The sequence below is a fragment of the Rattus norvegicus genome, chromosome 5 (genome assembly GCF_021556685.1).
Source record: "Rattus norvegicus strain SHRSP/BbbUtx chromosome 5, alternate assembly SHRSP_T2T, whole genome shotgun sequence".
Classification (NCBI taxonomy): Eukaryota; Metazoa; Chordata; class Mammalia; order Rodentia; family Muridae; genus Rattus; species Rattus norvegicus.
Window position 1 is genome coordinate 139,968,575 of NC_141538.1, and position 19,598 is coordinate 139,988,172.

Here is a 19,598-nt window from a genome sequence, read left to right on the forward strand (position 1 = left end):
TGTGTGTGTGTGTGTGTGTGTGTGTTGCTAAACCCTACCTCTTCCAATGCATTATCCTTTGGTCATGTGGAAGACTGTCTCTACCCAACCCCCAGTCTAGACTTTGCCTTTACTCTCCATCTCTCTCTTTTGACTTGTCTCCTCTTAATGTTCTGTCCAGATCTTAGACTTATACCCCAAACTTTCCTTCTCAAATCTGCTCTTCTTTTTTCCCCCCCTGTTGGAGGATGTAACCAAACCACCCAGACATATAACTTAGGAGCCCACAACAGATTCCCCAGCCAACACATGGAAACTGCAGCCTAGCCACATATAGATTTCACTGATTCCACAGCTCCCACATCTTAATCCCTCGGCAGACACACTAGACACCTATGACCTGATGCTCACACTAGACACCTATGACCTAATGCTCACACTAGACACCGATGACCTGATGCTCACACTAGACACCTATGACCTGATGCTCACACTAGACACCTATGACCTGATGCTCACACTAGACACCGATGACCTGATGCTCACACTAGACACCTATGACCTGATGCTCACACTAGACACCGATGACCTGATGCTCACACTAGACACCGATGACCTGATGCTCACACTAGACACCTATGACCTGATGCTCACACTAGACACCTATGACCTGATGCTCACACTAGACACTGATGACCTGATGCTCACACTAGACACTGATGACCTGATGCTCACACTAGACACCTATGACCTGATGCTCACACTAGACACCTATGACCTGATGCTCACACTAGACACCGATGACCTGATGCTCACACTCCCACAAAGCCCCTGCACAATGCAGAGGATTGCTCAGACGCACAGACCACACAGCCCTAGAGAGGCATACAGAGCCCACGGTCTGCAGCATCCTAGCAAGTCACATGGGATGATAAATGCATGTGTACACTCATGCACACACGGTGCTATGACATGCTCTGAACAAGGGGTGTGTCCTGGGGAAATGAAACATCATAAAATCCAATCATCTCGAACCCAGACCTGAGAGCTGAGCCCATTAATCTTGCTGGGGAGAAAGGCTGGAGTTGCCTCTCCCTATTCCCGATAGCCTGTGATTTGTGCCTGCTCTGTAGGCCCCAGTGCCATAATTTATCCTTGGTGCCCACAGGATGACTGCCCAGCCTGGCATTCTTCCTGACACAGACTCCAGGCTTGTCCACTCCTGTCATTCTAGCTTTCAGGGCGTCCAGCCACTGTACAAAGACTGCATGTGCAAGCTTGTGGTGGACCTCAGAGATGCTCACATCAACTGATACCTCTTCCAGGATCCCCTGTGCTGAGCATTTGTCCAGGGAACTCCTAGATGACCTGCTTTGTAAGTCACTCCATCAAGGTAGAATCCAAGCCACCTTAAACAAACTGGCACAGAGGATCCAGTGGTCACAGCCAGGACACTGATTGTAAGATTCCAGCTGCTCCCAGCACAGGTGACCCAGAATCTAGTGCTGACAAAGCACAGCTTCCTTCCCCACAAGTGCTAACATACTTCATACACACTGGCTGTGGTGGCTCTGGCTGAAGGGCATAGGTCTCCAAACCATGCCTGAGACCAGAGCTTACTCCCAGCAGTAGCAGTATGATTGAGCGTGGCCAGATGGCTCATTTATACGTTATTGTGGTATTATGGAGATCTTGAGGGAGAGTGGCTACCTGAGTAACGATGGTGAGGTCTCAAGTTACAAGGCAATAGGCTCTTGACACCAAAAGCAGACACAGTTGGACCTTGACTGCTAAGACCTAGCTGCAAGGCTCCCACCACACGTAGCTCTTTCTGGGAGGGGCTTTAAAATGATTTATTCTTAAATCTTTATTTAAATTATGTGTATGGATATGTGTGGGGGTATGCACACTTGAATGTAAATGCTGAGAGAAGTCAATGATGTTGGAAGCCACTGGAACTGGAGTTATGGGTGGTTATGAACTGCCTGACGTGGTACTGGGACTTGAACTCCAGTCCTCTAAAAGAGAGGCACATGCATTTAACTGTTGAGCCATCTCTCCAGCCCCTCTGGGAAGGGAGTTTGGCAATAGTACTGGGTGTGGCCCAGTTCCACCAACAACTCTGCACAGGCAGGAGAAGCAGGATCACCAGGAGGAAGGACCCTTGGGGACTCCCATTCAGAACTGCTCTTCTCACCTACGGACTCCCCTTTCTCTCATGGAACAGTACTTATACACCTTTCTCCCCTCTCTGGTCTTCACTGGGGCTCAAGTCCAATGAACAAATGTTCACCTGACCCTTGACAACTTCCATAGTCAACTCTATGCCCCTGGGAATTGAGAAATCACCTTCATCTGGTTAGCACGGGGGTATTTCCAAGATGAATGAGAACCCAGCCCATTTTGGTTGGTTCCATCCCTAGGCATGTGGGCCTGGGCTGTACTTGAAAGGTAGCTGATCTCGTAAGCCTGGAAGCAATGTAGTATCCGCAGTGTTCTCCACTGGTTTCTGCTTCAAGCTCCAGCCTTGAATTCCTGCCTTGGCTTCTCTTGATAACGGACTGTAGTCTGTAAGCCAATTTCCGCCCCAGTTTTCTTTTGGTTGCAGCATTTTCCCCAGAAACAGAAAGCAAACTAGAACACTGACCAATCGTTTGAAAAAACGATAATGCTGGAACCATGCCTTGCTCTTTGCACCAAAATAAGCTCAAAAGGGTAAAAGTGTGGAGTGTAAAAAGCAAAGAGTGACCGTGGACAAGCGCACTAAAGCAAAGTGTGCGTCCACAGTTTAGAAAAGAGGTCTCTCTCTCTCTCTCTCTCTCTCTCTCTCTCTCTCTCTCTCTCTCTCTCTCTAACACAACATGAAATGCAAAAGTTACAAAGAGAAAAAGCCTGGCAGACTTCACCACATAAAAAAATATCAAGTACTTATGAAGGACAAGAAATAAATAAGGTTGAAAGTCAGGATGAAGAAGAAAAAGATTAGAGATATGATCTCTAATATGCAAAACAGCTCCCAGGAATAAGAAAAAAGACAAATGCTCCAGTGGAGAAGTGGGCCAAGCACATGACCAGATGCCTCAGGGATACCATGTGAATGTCTGCTGAGACCTGAGTTCAAGTCCACATGCTGGTTCACTGCTGATCAAAGAAAACAAACAGGAAAGGGAGGTCCACTGTCACCTAACGAATGCAGAAGCCTGCCTTTGTTTTCAAAGGGGCAAGGGTATTTTTTGATCGGCAATAGCACAAAGGAAGAAGCTGTCCCCCACACTGCTGGCACTACGGAGGGAAAGACATATGCAGGTTCGGTGCTTCTGAGGATCAGCCATCCACTCCACCCATGCAGGCAAATACATGCCACCCTCACTATGCAGTGGACAGCTTTCTATATGTTTTGCATGCAGCTGTCTACTTAATCCTAATATTAAACCCACGAATAAGTCTTTATCAGGCACCATGTCACACGTATGTATAGAAGCCAGGACAATTTACAGGAGTTGGTTCTCTCCTGCCATCATGCAGGGTTCCAGGGACCAAACTCTGGTCACCAGTCTTGGTGGCACGTTCCTTTATCTGCTAAGCCATCTCGCCAAGCCCTATATCATCCCCATTTTAGAGATAAGAAAACTGAAACCCACAGACACAATTCACTCGAGACCTTGGCTAAGGAGTGGTAACATTGGCTTTGAAATCTCAGGCACCTGGCTCTATGAGCCTTTTCTATGGCAAAAAATAAACTATGCCAACCCTTTGTCTAGAAATTTTATTTCTGGAAATGAATCTTAAGGAGTTAACTAGGCAAGAGCACAGAGATAAAGATGTGAGAATGTTGCCCTCTGTGTCAAATATGTCCGTGATAAGATGGGAACATTTTCAAAGCTCATCGATAAGAGATCCATTGACTAAATTATGTTATTTCCATAAGACAGAATGCTACGCAACCATTAAAAAGCCTGATGTATATTTATATTCGCTGATATGGAAAGATTTCCACAACATATTGTTGAGTGGAAAAGCAGGTTGCAAAACAGCATGCCTAGTATGATCCCATTTAGGTAAAATTATATATATATCACTCAAGATCGGAGACGATGCTCACCAAAACGCGAAAGGTTATTATCTTGACGGGAATTTCAGGGAATTTGTATTTTTCCTTTTCTTCCTTTCTTATGTTGTTTGGATTTTGTACAGCGAGCATATATTATCTTTGTAAACAGAAAAGGCAATTTTAAAAAATAAGCCTCCTGGGACTGGCGGCTCCTCCCTCGGTTCCCTCCGTGCTTTGTTCTGCAGCCTAGAAGGTGAACCTACTGTGTGTGGGGCCTGCAGTATAGGACAAAAGGAGAAACAGGCACCTAGAAGACATGTGTAGAGGCAAGATCACAGCAGGAAACACAGGGAGAGAGACTGTACATTTGCAGATGTGGGTGGTGACAGGCAATGGGCCCTGGCAGGGAGGCAGGGAGGTAGGGAGGGAGGGAGGGAGTCAGGGAGGGAGTCAGGGAGGGAGTCAGGGAGGCAGGGAGGCAGGGAGGCAGGGATGGAGGCAGGGAGGCAGGGAGGGAGGCAGGGATGGAGGCAGGGAGGCAGGCAGGGAGGCAGGGAGGCAGGCAGGGAGGCAGGGAGGCAGGCAGGGAGGCAGGCAGGGAGGCAGGGAGGCAGGCAGGGAGGCAGGGAGGCAGGCAAGGAGGCAGGGAGGCAGGGAGGCAGGGAGGCAGGCAGGGAGGCAGGGAGGCAGGCAGGGAGGCAGGCAGGGAGGCAGGCAGGGAGGCAGGGAGGCAGGCAGGGAGGCAGGCAGGGAGGCAGGGAGGCAGGCAGGGAGGCAGGGAGGCAGGGAGGCAGGCAGGGAGGCAGGGAGGCAGGGAGGCAGGCAGGGAGGCAGGGAGGCAGGGAGGCAGGGAGACAGGGAGGCAGGGAGACAGGGAGACAGGGAGACAGGGAGACAGGGAGACAGGGAGACAGGGAGACAGGGAGACAAGGAGACAGGGAGGGAGGCAGGGAGGCAGGGAGGCAGGGAGATGAGGGGGGCTGGACTAGCCAGGAGCAAAGACCAGAATGTGCAGACACAGGTACTTGGTATGGGTGCCATGTCCTGGCTCCCAGGTTGGCTAATGCTGTCCTGTTAATGAAGTGAGTGATTAATAGCCAGGGGGATAGAGAGCTGGTGTATGAGATTAATCCCAGCTAATGAATCCATTGTTAACGGCATTAAATAGCAGCAGGGGGGGAGGGGAGGCGGCCTCCTCGCTCTTCTCGGCACTCCAGGCCTCAGGGGGAAGACTGCTCCTGGCAGGAGAAGAGAAAGGGGCATGCAGAGCCTGCCTACGGTGAGCCCCAAAGCTTCCTCACACCCTCACTTGCATCACATCGCTCAGCTTCTGTGTCTGCAGACAAGGCAGCTTGCCCCTGTTCCCAAGGCTGTGCCCCAAGAATGTGATGCCAAGCCAGGCTGAGTGGCTATGCCTCAGGAGATGGGCTTCAGGGCCAGAGTGTACAGGGAAGCTGTCATTGGTCATTGAAGACAAGAGACCAGGGACAAGAACGTGAGTTAGAGGGAAGGTAACAATGACAGCAAAAGAGCTTAGAAGGCCTTGGGGTAGTCACCAGGAATACACTGTCTCTCTTGTGTCCTAATGCCAGGCATCCTGAGGCAAGCAAGGCTCCAGAATGGAGGTCATTTCTATCTTTCTTCCACCTGATCACCTGGAGCCCCGTGAGCCTGAAGAGGACTGGACCATCCCTGCCTGCCCAGAAGTGCTGCAGGCATTCAGCGACATTTTCTTACCCAACCTGTCTGGGAACTTGTCCAGAATGACTGAAGATGTGGCTTACTTGTCTTCATAATGACCTCAGGCACTCAGAGAGACTGTTCCCATTATACAGATAGGGACACTGAGGCTTGAAAGCCATCACTATCTGATCCACGATCACACAGCAAGTTAATGCTTAGACTCGAAGCCAATTTGAGCTGATTCTAAAGTCCAGGGTCTTTTTGCAGATCCTTTCTGCTTCTTACCCTGTAGATGGGGAGAGGGCAATAAAATGTCTGTGTTCACAGTGGCACTACCAGGCAACCTGCTAGATGTGGAACCTTTGTTGTAGAGGGCTCGGTGGTTAAAGCACTTGCCATGTAACTATGAAGAGCAGAGTTCGGATACCCAGAACTCAGGCAAATGTCAGGCGGACGTGGTGACTAGCTTACAACTCCAGCCTTGGAAGGCAAAAACAGGAGCAAGCTGGCCAGTGAGCCTGGCTGCATCAGCATCCTCTAGGTCTGAATAAAAGACACTGCCTCAAAAGAATAAGGTGGAAGAGATAGAGGAAGATTCCTGACAGCAACCTCTGGCTTCCATATGTGTGTGTGCACACACACGCACACACACACTTGCACATACATGTGGGCCCACACACATGTGAACATGCATACATACACACAAACGCATGAGAAGAAGAGGAGAAAAGAAATACAATTCTTACACTAGGAATGTGGCTCAGTTTGTAGGGGTGCTTGCTTAGCACGCACAAAGCTCTGGGTCTGCTCTCTAGACAACACTAGATGGGCCTGGCGGTGCACATCAATAATCTTGATGACACTCAGGAGGTGGAGCAAGGTCAGAAGTTCAAGATCATTCTTGATTACATAGCAGATTTGAGTCCAGCCTGGGGTACTTGATGTTCCATATGTATCTTCCTGTCTCAAGAAGAGAAGGAGGTAGAGATGCAGTGGAGGAGGGGGGGGGAAGGACAGAGAGGAGGAGGGGGAGGAGGGGGAGGAAGGAGAGGAGGGGGAGGAGGGGGAGGAGGGGAAGGAGAGGAAGAAAGGGAGGGAGAGGACAGGGAGGAGGGGGAAGGAGGGGAAGGAGGGGAGGAGGAGGGAAAGGAGGGGAAGGAGAGGAGGAAGGGGAAGGAAAGGAGGAGGGGGAGGGAAAGGAGGGAGAGGAGGGGGAAGAAGAGGAGGAGGAGGGAGAGGAGGGGGAAGGAAAGAAGGAGGGGGAGGAGAGAGAGAAGGGGGAGAGGACGGGGAAGGAGAGAAGGAGGGGGAGGGAAAGGGGGAGGGGGAGGGAGAGGAGGGGGAAGAAGAGGAGGAGGAGGGAGAGGAGGGGGAGGGAAAGGGGTAGGGGGAGGGAGAGGAGGAGGAGGGAGAGGAGGGGGAAGGAGAGGAGGAGGGAGAGGAGGGGGAAGGAGAGGAGGAGGGGAAGGGAAAGGAGGAGGGGGAGGGAAAGGAGGGAGAGGAGGGGAAGGAGAGAAGGAGGGGGAGGAAGAGGAAAGGAATGCATGCAGCTCTGGGGTCTTGCCTAGCCAGCCTGCATTAACAAGCCTGAGTGATTCTGCACTCACCATCACGGTACTTGGTGCTGCCTTCCTCTGGTAGCAGAAGACCTTCCAGGGAAGGCCTCTGGCCCTGCTCACCTACACTACCCAAGCTGAAGCTCTTGTGCAGCCTATCCTGCCTGCAGTGATATCACCCCACCCCGTGGCTTTCAACAACACTTTACACTGACAGCTCCCCAATTTATATCCTCAGTCCTGACATCTCGCCTGAACTCCCATCTCATGCATCCCGCTGCCTGGCTGACACTCCTGCTTAGATGTCTGAAGCCGGCTCAAAATTAAAGTCAACCCTCATTGTCCCCAAACCTGTCCTCCCTTTCAGCTTCGTCTTAGCAAACAGCACCCATAGACACTGTGTCCTGGAGTCACAGAGTCAGCCTTGGCTTCTCTCTTGGTCTCACAGGAAATGCTCTTGTCACTGTCTTTGAAATACACCTCAGTGCTGACTTCTGTTTACAACCCGAGGCTCCCACTGTGCTCCATGCTGCCACTCCCCTCTCACAGGGCTTGTACAGTGGCTTCCCGTTTAACCCTTTACCTCCACTTTTACCACCCATGACTTGATCCACAACTGTGGAACTGAGCTCCTCTCCCAGTCGAGCCAACACCATGTAGAATCACTTTCACAGCTTCCGAAAGCCTTCCAGGCCCTCCCGGCCTCATCCATTCCTCACCCACCACCACAACCATCTTCTTGTCAGTCTTGATCAGAGCAGGCAGCCTCCCACCCCAGGGCCTTTGCTTGCCTCTGCTCGGAATAGGCCCCATCATTTCTCCATTGAATTGTCTGACTAAAAATCAGAGCACCTAGTCTCTTTGTTTGGCTTCTTTTCTGCACAGCATTCGTTACTCAACGTGATTAGGCTTTGAGCATCTCACTTCCAGACTGTGTCCTCCATGAAACCAGGATTTTTCAACCACTTGGCAACTAGAATAGTGTCTACCATGGAAGATGCCCAATAAGTATTCACTGAGGGGATGGATGGGTGGCTGGCTGGCTGGCTGGATGGATGGCTGGATGAATGGATGGATGGCTGGATGGATGGATGGATGGATGGCTGGATGGCTGGATGAATGGATGGATGGATGGATGGATGGATGGATGGACAGATGGATGAATGGATGGATGGATGGATGGATGGATGGATGGATGGACAGATGGATAGGGATATGGATAGAAAGATTGGTGGGTGGTAGATGAGTGAATGATGAATGGAAGGGTGAATGGATGGATGGATGATTAAGTGGATGGGATGGCTGTGTAAGTGGATGAGTGTGTGAATGGATGTATGGATAGATGGCTGAGTGATGAATGGGCGGGCAGGTGGGTGAATGAATTTCCCGAACTTCTCTTTCCTCCCCATAAATGTAGGCATATCTATCTCTTAAAATATCCGTGAAGACTAGATGAACACATTAAAACACCTAGCTCATGACTGGCATAGTATGAGTCGTAGGTAAAGATTTTTGGCTTGTTTTGCTTTTTATAATAGTGTCTCTTGTAGCCGAGGCTAGCCTACATGGCCAACTTGTCGTTTGTTTTTATCTAACTTTCCTTTGCTGTGTCAGAATCTCTCCTCTGTCAGTGTCACCTGCCACCTCACACAGGAGACTTGACCTGGCTTGGCTGACTAGTTTACTAAGGGATGGCGCACAGCAAGACCATTGTCAAATCTGCTGTCTCCTTGTCCCTGTGTCAATGTGCTCTGGCTTCCTCTACATTGCTGTCAGTCTCCACACCCATCCAGTAAGCTATGCATCCTCTGAATGGGACACTAATGATGAATGTGTGCACAGGGCATGCCCATGAAGGGAGTCAGCCACCTGTCCTCTGCTGCCTCTTCTCGGCTCATCCTCCTATGTCGGGACCCTGTTCATGCAGTTCACCTCCTCACTTCTGAACACCCACTTGTGCCCAGTTGCCCATCTCTCCAGTCTGTTCTTCCTTTACTTGGCAATGCGTCTTTGAGGTTATGCATGTGTTCTCCTCTTTACGATCTCCGAGACCATGACTGCATGTTTCCTTTACCTTTCTTGGTGGGTAGCGGGATGAAGCCCAGATGTTCTTTATCAGAGAAAACTTTACAACCACTTCTCCTGTGTGCATGCCTGTGAACATGAGCTTCTACAGGAGAGGACACTTGAGGTGCTGAGGTAGCTTAAGGCTCAAGCATTTGGCTAGTGTGCATTCCCTCCTTAGCACCACAAAATAAGTGGAATCCCAGGGAAGAAAGCTGCTGCAAAAATTGCTGAGCGAATTTATACCCTGCCAGTGGCATGACACATTGATCCTGTATGTCATCTTCATGGGAACCAGAGAGGTGGTGGCACTGGTACCTCTTCCAGGTGACGTCTGGAATTCCACCCATCTTGCCACTGTCTGGGGTCCATGCTCAAGTCTAGCCCTTCCTGTAAGAACAAGACAAGTCCCCAGACCCTACAAATAGCAGAATGGGTACATATATGTTAGGGAGTCTCAGAGGACTTGTGATGATAAAAGGAGACTGGGGGGTCTTCAGGGTGAAGGTGGGGAGTCTAGAGGTCAGAACACCTGGTGGGGCTCAAAAGCCTGAAGAAGGGCTTTCTTCCCACTCCTTCCGTGGCTCAGAGGAGCCTGGGCTCAGGCTGAGAAGCAGGGCTGCTATGTTGCCATGGAAACAGAGGGTTCCTCTCTCCCTCACAGCAGGAATCACGGTGATTGGGGGGTGGGGGGCTGGAGGAGGACGTTTCCCTGGCAGCACCAAGGGTTGGGGGTAGGAGGGGCTGGTCACTCCTCTCCCTCCCCTGTCCCTCTCCTTCTCTTTCAACCCCACCGCTGAGATCAGCAGGTTTATGGTAGTGCTGCTGGTATGGACTGGGGAAGTAAGGAGGCAAAATCGGTGGGGGTAGGACGGGGAGTCAGGGGAGTCTGAAGCTGCAGGTCCATTCTCTTAGATATTCCATGCATCAGGGGCATGTATGTACTCCACGTGCTACCCATGCATCAGGGGCATATATGTACTCCACGTGCTACTCAGACACTATTAGAAGACAGGTCTCCTTTCACTGTCACTCAGAGTCACAGTCAGCCTCACACACAAGCCCACCCAAGATGCATGTGCTCAGGAAGTTCGCACATACATGCAAGCAATGCACACACTCACAAACACACGCACATACATGTGTGCATGCACACACATGCATACACCATACACGCATATGCATTCATGCACTGGCATGCTCAAAGACTGGCAGTTTTCACACTCATTCATACACTGACACACCCACCCCAGACACACACACACACACACACGCGCTGCATACACCTGCTACCTGATGCACACATGCGATTCCACAGTCACGCTCACATGCAAACAAGTACACTCCCTCTGTCTTTGTGAATGACTGTCAGTCTCTGAAAGCACTCTTTCTCCCTCCTCCTATCTCCTCCTACTCCCACACCCTCCTCTGTGTCTCTACCCTCAGTCCTCAGCCTGTCCTTGTTGGGAGTCCTGCCCTCTGGGCTGAGCCCTAGAAGGAGAGGCTGTCATTTCTGAGAGGGCAGATTATCGGGCACAGACAGCATTCGGCCTTGAGGAAGGGCTAAGGTTGGAGATTTTAATGCACCCCCCACCACACACACACACACACACGCACACAGATGAAACACTGTCAGATCTTATGCTGGATTTAACAGCAGCAAAACTTGCCCCCTCCCCAAACAAAAACCTCCTACATGCTTGCCACAGTGAATATCCAACTCAGCCTAATCATAAGCAGCAGCTGAGAGCTGTTTGCTGAGGGTTTGAGCATTAGGTGCTGTGCTGAGTAGCTGTTTGCTGAGAGTTTGAGCACTAGGTGCTGTGCTGAGTAGCTGTTTGCTGAGGGTTTGAGCACTAGGTGCTGTGCTGAGTAGCTGTTTGCTGAGGGTTTGAGCACTAGGTGCTGTGCTGAGTAGCTGTATGCTGAGGGTTTGAGCACTAGGTGCTGTGCTGAGTAGCTGTTTGCTGAGGGTTTGAGCACTAGGTGCTGTGCTGAGTAGCTGTTTGCTGAGGGTTTGAGCACTAGGTGCTGTGCTGAGTAGCTGTTTACTGAGGGTTTGAGAACTAGGTGCTGTGCTGGGTCCTCCAACCCTCTTACTTCCTCTGTCAGCCTCCCACCAGGAAGACCAAATCTGTTCCATAGAAAAGGAAATCAGATCTTGCACAGTGCCAAGACCTCCAAGTGACAGAGCTGGGTCTTGAAGTGAGGTCTGCCAGTTTGCACAGCTAAAGGTACATCCAGAGAGGGCTCACAGACATCCACTGTATCAGCAGATGCTGGAAAAGACACCTGCCAATCATAGCTAGTTACCGGCCATTATTTCCCTTAAAATTCTTGGGTCATTCTCTCTCTGCCTCCCACTTGGGGACCTTTGCAGATAGTCTTTGGGTCTCTAACATTTCTGTTTCCAAATTACCTACCCGCCCATTCTGCCAAGTCCCCTGCTACAAATTAAGTCTGTTAAAGGAACTATTCTGGTTTTGTCTGCCTCTTGCTCACTCCAGCCAGGCCTAGGTATCAAGTGTTTGCTGCAAACACAATGGCTCATTAAGGTGTTGTGTTAGACATGCTTAAAAAAGAGGAATTCTTTTCTTAAATATCGTTGTTTTTTTCTCTCTCTCTCTACTTTATGCTAAAAGTATATCCTTCTACATTTTAGAAGGTAAAATATTCTCTTTTGAGACATAGCTCATGTAGCCCAGGCTGGCTTCAAACTTGCTACGTAGCCCAAGATGACCTTCAACTTCTGATTCTTCACCTCCCATCTCCAAAGTGCTAGCTGGGATTATAGACACGCATCGCCATGATTGGGGATTGAACCCAAGTCTTAGCGGACGATAAGCAAGCACTCCACCAATTGAGCTAGATACCCAGTCCACAAAATGTTCTTTTTAGTAAACTTGAGAAGAAGAGAAAACCTCAAGTTACAGATTCTCTGGTTTCAGTGCCCGTCTCTCCCCATTTCTCAGTAAGAGGGTCTGAGAGCCGCTGGTTACCAATGCAGCTAACCCACCGCTCTCGGCCTGCTCACCGTCACCCCCACAGTGGTCACATATCAGATAGTCTACATATCAGATGTTTACGTTATTATTCACAACACTAGCAAACTAGCAGTTATGAAGTAGCAATGAAAGATTCTATGGCTGTGGGTCACCACAACATGCACTGAATTAAAGAGTTGCAGCATTAGGAAGGTTGAGAACCACTGACCTAATCCTAACCCCCATTGCTACAAGATGAAGAAATAGATGTGAGAGAAGCCTAGCTCGTCCGAGAAGTAGCTTTCCCTATGGAGTGCATAGACTTTGGGATCAAACACTTGCTTCAAAGCCAATCAAGCTACTGTGTGATCGCAAGTAGGTAAATCCCTGGGTTTGTGCGAGCCTCGGTCTCCTCGTTTGACTATTGATTGGTCTGAGAATGAATCAAGACGTTGATTTGATTATCATTTGGAAACTGTAAAGAGTGAGTTGCCACAATCTGTTAGCTGTCTTGGCCCATGACCTGTTATGCCTCCCTGGTTCCTGTGTTCCAAGGGGACAAGAGTGGTCTATGGAACAATCACGGTTACACAATGTGGTCCTTTGAGACTCATCTTCAGAGAGCAAGAGGGCACAGAAGTTCATCTGCGGTTGACAGCAAGCTATGAGCTACTATACAGAGAGGACCGTAGAGTAGTGAGCACGTGGCTGACTGATGAAAAGTGGCCACTCTTTCCCTTCCCTCACATCCTTTTCCTCTGGCACTGTTCTCTGAATTTCTTCAGTGGTAACCGTTTCCTTCTTGAAAGTTTGATTTTGGAAAAAGCCCAAGATCAGAGGGTCAGAGGGTTAGTAGTGGAACCCAAGAAGGATGCCTACAGGGGCACAGAAGGGAGGGCTTCTTTTCTGGTGGCTGCAAGCCTTGCATGGCTTCCTCTGGCGAGGTAGGTTTGCATGTCCCTAAATAGGGTAGTCATTGTGGAAGCTCAGAGAGGAGGACTCGGGCCTTGGTGGCTGCCTATCATCTGCGCCAAGCCAGATGTCAGAAACAGGATGACACAGCACCTATTCCACACCCCCCATTCCTCTAAAGAGAGGGAAGTGGAACCCTGCCTGTCTTCTCCCGATTGCTGATGGACATAGAGGAGTTTCAAGGACAACTCAGAAGGTTCAAACTAGACAGTGACCTTGGTAGTATCTAGCCCAATTCCCTCCTCCTGCACTCCCCCTTATCGAAAAGGAGAAAGAAAGCCAGGGGGAGCAAGCAACACCTAAAGCCTCCTGACCCTCACACCATGTCCTAAAACTGCCCTCAGACACAGCTCTGCATAAGAGGAACAAATAACTCCTCTCACAGGATTTCCTGGGACGGCATGGATAAGAAGGAAAGAGAGTAAGCCTAAGAAGAGATAGAGAGTGGAGGGAAGGCCACCAGCTAAGAGAAATGGGCAAATCAAGGGATGCTACCCCACACTCGGAGCCCAAGGCCCTGCCTGCTATGGAGCCCTTCCAGCTAGACAGCCACTGTGTCTCTGGCTCCCCAGGTGACCAGGCAAGCCCTTCTGTCTTCAGCATCTTCAGCTATGAAAGAGAGCGAGTACTGGTTCATATCATATCATATCATATCATTCACCCTGCCTGTAAGGGCTATAGCCTCCGGGCTCCCACAGCAGGTCCTGAGAGCCCGAGTGGAAGGGGTGCTTTGTGCCACCGGCTTCCACAGGGTACCAGTGAAGGAGCAGCAAGGATCTCTGACTTAGGGTTTTTGCCTCAATCTACCATTCGATTCACTCTCTGGATCATCTTTGCCTTCCCATTTCCCCCAAACCTTCTAGCTTCCTTTCCCAGTTGCTCAGGGACTGAGCCTAGGAAACTGCGCCACCTAGGGGCCCTTGGCTTTCACTCGTAGCGTGAAGGTAGAAGGAAGTAGGAAGGTAGCAGGCAGGGTTGGCTCCGGGTCTCCATCTGACTTCTGGGCAGTTAAGAAAATTCAAGACCGGCAAGTGATAAGTCAGACAGCAATAACACGGCATAATCCAGACCAGATCTCAGGCCTTCTGATCTAGCAAGCTCCTCCTCCTCCTCCTCCTCCTCCTCCTCCTCCTCCTCCTCCTCCTCCTCCTCCTCCTCCTCCTCCTCCTCCTCCTCCTCCTCCTCCTCCTCCTCCTCCTCCTCTTCTTCTTCTTCTTCTTCTTCTTCTTCTTCTTCTTCTTCTTCTTCTTCTTCTTCTTCTTCTTCTTCTTCTGTTTGTTTCCCTGTTCCAAGGACATCTGGGTAGAGGGACATTCACCCATTAAAAGTAAGACTTAACAATACTCTTTGGTGGCACAGAAGTAATTTTAAATCACTAGGAAATGCTTTCTGCTTGTTTCCATGAAAACTTGGAGTGGACTGGAGTCAGCCGTGGGTGGGAATGACCTGATGGAAACCACAGGGCTTGGAAGGGACAAACCAGGGCCTGGCTTCATCAAGGACTTGGCTGTGTGATCCCAGTTGCTGACCAGGAGAAAGTTCCAGAAAAGTAGCAAAGTGGAATCAACTTCCTTCTGTGTTCTCCTGAATAAAATTTGAAAGCAAGCGTGTGACTCACTTACAAGCAAGCACTGGGGCCACCTGCCCTCCCCCACCAGTCTAGGACCACAGACAAAGTTCTTCCTCCCTCCCTCCCCTGACCTTTGTCCTCCTCCATCCATCCTCCCTTCCCACCCACCGTCCCCCATTTATACCCCCAACTGCTACTGGCCACCTCGCCACTCTTCTAGACCCTAGAGGGAGTTTTTGCTTTGCCCTCTGCCTGCAATACCTTCTGTGTAACCCTCCCTCCCGATTGCCTTCAGGGTTTTAATTAAACGGCACCTCTGGACAGGTCTTCCCTACCTGAAGTTCAGCACCCGCCCTGCTTTCTCAGCCTTAGCATTGTTCCGAATGCACTTTTGTTTATGTCCTTCCTCCATTCAGTGTGGCTTTGCTGAGCTCCGAGCACAGAGTAACACCCATTAAGTGTGTGGATGACTATTCAAGTAGTCATTCTAAAAAAGAAAGTAAAAACAGAATGCTGTCCCACCCCACAAACTGCCCTTGGAAACTCAGAAAACAGTTAACATGCAAATGCTTCATTTGTGAAACTCCTGCCTTTGAGCATTCACTGGTCCCCTGGGCACGTGGAGACAAGGGAAGGCATGGCAGTGCCCCTCACCCCTGTAGATAATGAAGTGGAAGCATCACAGGCTCAGGGGCTGGAGTGGGGCCCACAGCTGGTCCCGGTATTGCTGAGAGCCCAGTCTGTAGGCTCAGCCGCTGCAGAGCCATCTCCTTCCCACGCTGTAGCTTCTGTGGAGTGGGGGACCTGGAAGCACTTACGCCGAAGCACTCTGCTGAAGTATTGTTCTTCGCATAAGCACAGCACTTAAGTGGCCACCCAGTCGGCTTTCAGAGGGCCATCTCAGGGGACAGACAGAGCCTTTCCTAACATGCGTGAAAGCTTATTAGGCACCAACTCCATGGCAGGCTAAGAGACCAGTCCAGGGCTGAGAAGACCAGCTGCTCAAAGCACCAGGGCTGGCTTTCCCAGAGCAGAATCTGTCCTATTGGGGGAGCTGAGGTCAGTGAGTGGACTTGGAGAAAAGTGGGGAGGTATGGGCAGGGGAGTACTTGGGCCAGGCGTAGAGTCTAGGACCGAATCCCAGCTTCTCAGGCACGTGAACTCTATCTCCATTGGCTAATTTCGAGGGGCCAATGTTACCCCTCTTACCTACTGCTCCCTATGGGCTCATCTCTGATGCAGACGCTGTATTAGTATGAGTGCCCCAGGGGAGTTTTGCTTCCAGGGAACAGTTGGCAATGTCTGGGGACAGCCATGTTACTATCCGGAGATAGCAGATGTCAGAGATGCTACAACATTACTATGCTGCACAGCGTCCCTCAAGGATGACCTCGCCTGAAACGTCAGTTGCTGCAAAGTAGAAAAAGCCGCCAGACCAATTCCTAGAGAAGCAGGACTAGCGTGCACACTGGAGTCTCCTTTATACACACACAGTGCCCAGTGTGTTGCCTGGAATTATATCCTTGAGTGCTTACTGATGGATGTGGACCAAACCAGAAAGCCTCAGGGTCTGCCTTGCCCTGGGCCTGTGATTTAAAACCCTCTGGTTTTACCCATCAGAGCTCATAGAACCTTCTGCTCATTGACAGGCTGACAGATCCGGGGTTGGAGGCCAGAAGTGTCCTCAGGAAAGGACTCATGTCCTGCTTGTATGTGTTTCCATTTCTCCCTGAAGTTCCCAGCCCCTGCCATGCCTTTACACATCTCCTCTCAGATGCTGTGGGATTGGCCTGACAACGCTGCAAGCTTAGTTCTCCATATACGCCCTCTTTGAAGAGCTTTAGTGAGTCTCTTTATTCTCCCTTCTCATCTGTAAACTGGCACCATGATCCCTGACCTACCCCCAAAGCTTGTGAGCCCACACTGAGGGCTGAATTGATATGGATGCTATACTAAGCAGGACAAGTTGGATGCTTCAGGCCAGAGGGCACCGCTTACATGACCTGGTCAAAGGTACCCCAGACACAGGGTCCAACCCAAGTCAGCAGCAGGTACCCTGATCTGGGACCCAGGCAGATGTTCAAGGTCTCTGAGTGTGGCCTCTGAGCTGGGCAGTGCTTGGCACATTTGCTTTCTTGTCTCCCTGTTGTGAACACTTGTGGGACATGTCATATCCACTGTTGTCCCCAATGGAGCTCCACCAGGTTTGCACCCTGTCCTAATGTCTTCACAGTCCCACTTGACACTTGTAACAGCCCCTCTTGAAGGAGGATACATTCACAAAGGAACTGAGGCATACCAAGGTAAGGCATCACAGGATTGGAGCCTTCCTACTTAACCACCCTCCCCCCTCCTCCAAGGGTTCAAGGCAAAGACCCTGACACCCAAATGAATCCTATAGGAGGGAAGAAGGGAGCCAAGTAGACAGCTTGCTGAGGCTGTAACAACCTGAGGTACTTAACTGCATGATCCACCAGCCCCACAGCTTTAGGCCTAGGGCCGGGAAGTACAGCATGGCAGGGGTGTGTTCCAGAGCAAAACCACTCACCCCACGACCCAGGCAGCCAATGCAGAGGAGAGAAAGGAGCCAGCGCCCCACAATTCCTGGAGTCAGTCTTCCCATGCTCTGAGAAACACCCATTAGGCTACCCCTCCTCAGGGATTCACAGCACAGCCTAATACCACCATGTAAGAGACCAGGGCTCTGACACATGGGCTTTTGGGAAACATTCAATATGCAAGACGTAGCAGAGTCGATAAACACAGTATTTAGTTGGTTTTGTTTTGAGACAGGGTGTTATTATATAGCCTAGGCTGGCCTTGAACTCTGGGTAGCCAAGGCTGAACTTGAAGTTGTTATTTTCCTACCACCCAAGACCCAAAGCTAAAAGGGTATACTACTATGCCTGGACATATATTTTTAAGTGTGTGAGTGAGTGTGTGTGTGTGTGTGTGTATGGGAGTGTGTGTTTGGGTGTGTGTGTATATGTATGTATATGTGTATGTGTATATATGTGTGTGTGTATGGGAGTGTGGGTGTGGGTGTGTGTGAATATGTGTGTATGGGTGTGTGTGTATGAGTGTGTGGGTGTGTGAGTGTATGTGGGGTATGGGTGGGTGTGAGTGTGTGTGTATGTATGGGTGTGTGTGTATGGGTGTGTGTGTATGGATGTGTGTGTATATGTGTGTGTGCGTATGGGTGTGTGTATAAGTATGTGGGTGTGTGAGTGTATGTGGGGGTGTGTGTATGGGGTTGGGTGTGAATGCGAGTGTGTATGTGTGTGTATATATATGTGTGTGTGTGCATATTAGTGTATGTGCTTAAGCTTTGACAGCCTCCACATTCCTAGTAATCCCTTACTCAGAACAACACTACAGAACTACCCTTCTCTTGGTCCCCATCAGCCATCCACTTCTGGGCTTAGCACATGTTGTTAAAAGCATTTGCAGCCTGCTTTCTATTAGATGTCGAGTTTCACAGGAAAGCCCCTACCTCACACATCCCGTGTGTTCAACACCAGGTCAGAGACGGCACCTGGCAGCCACCCAGCAGGTGTTACTAACTCAGCTGATGCCTCCGAACACAAATAAGGAACAGAGGCCTCTCCTCTGCCTCTACCCTGAGCTGTACAGCAATGTACAAGGCAGAGTGGCTTCTCCTCATGCACCCCCTCAGCACGCCCGTCCTGTGCCAGGCTGGGCATTGTCCTAGGCAGCAGGAATGTCAGCATCTTGGAGAGCAAACATGGCCTCTGCCCCCACAGAGCTCATATCTGACACCCCCAGTCTGTGCTTCTCAGGACACTATGATTCCCTTCTCCCACCCGACTAATGTACCCCTCCCCCGCCCCCAATGCCCAGGACTAGAAAGGAAACCCTACGGCCCAACCTCTTCCCACATGCTCCAGCCCCTCAGGCCCCACTATCTCTCCCACAGGGACTTCCCACCTCTTTCACTGCCCTCCTGGAAGGTGACTACTCCAGCTCCCATGTGCTCATTAATTTCATGCTCTGTCTCCTGTGTGACTGACCTACTTTCTGCTCTTTCCCGTGTGACTGCCCGGCAGCTCTGGGTCTCTCACACACCTGGGACCAGGTCTCCCTCCACCTCTCCCTGTTCCCTGCAGCCATAATGTCCCCTCTGAGGCCTCTGGCCTTCCCCAGCCCCACCTCTGCTGGGAAGTGATCCTGCCAAATCAGGAACTAAGAACTTGTAATGCATAGCCTTGGATTCAAATCCCAGACCCCACTCACCGGTCCCAGGTGCAGTCAAGCCCCTGCCCAAGCCAAGCCTGCCTTGCTTTGTTTGTAGACCTACCCTGTAGGTGGTAGAGAAAGCAGCATCTGAGGAAGAGTGGGAATTGCAGGGACAGATTCAAAATTGTCTCTTGCTCTAGTCTCATCATCTATGGACCACCCCCAACCCCAGCTGAGATTTCTCAGTTATTGAAGAAGGTTGCTATAATGCAGCTCCCTCTGTTCCCAGGGGTGCTCACGCTCCCTGCCAGGCCCTTTCGTCTGCCTCCCTGTCCTCTTTCAAGGCGAAGCACAGGCAGTGGGGTGTGGGGGTGGGGAACTCCTGAGGAGTGCCTCTGGCCACTTTCTTCTTTCCAGGCCTCCTTACAGAGCAGCATGCATTTCTTTATACCTTGTCTCGCTAAGAAACAGACTAAACACAGGGCTTTTAATTGGTGATCCTCATTTGGTATTCATCACATCTGGGCTTTTCTGGGAGAGCC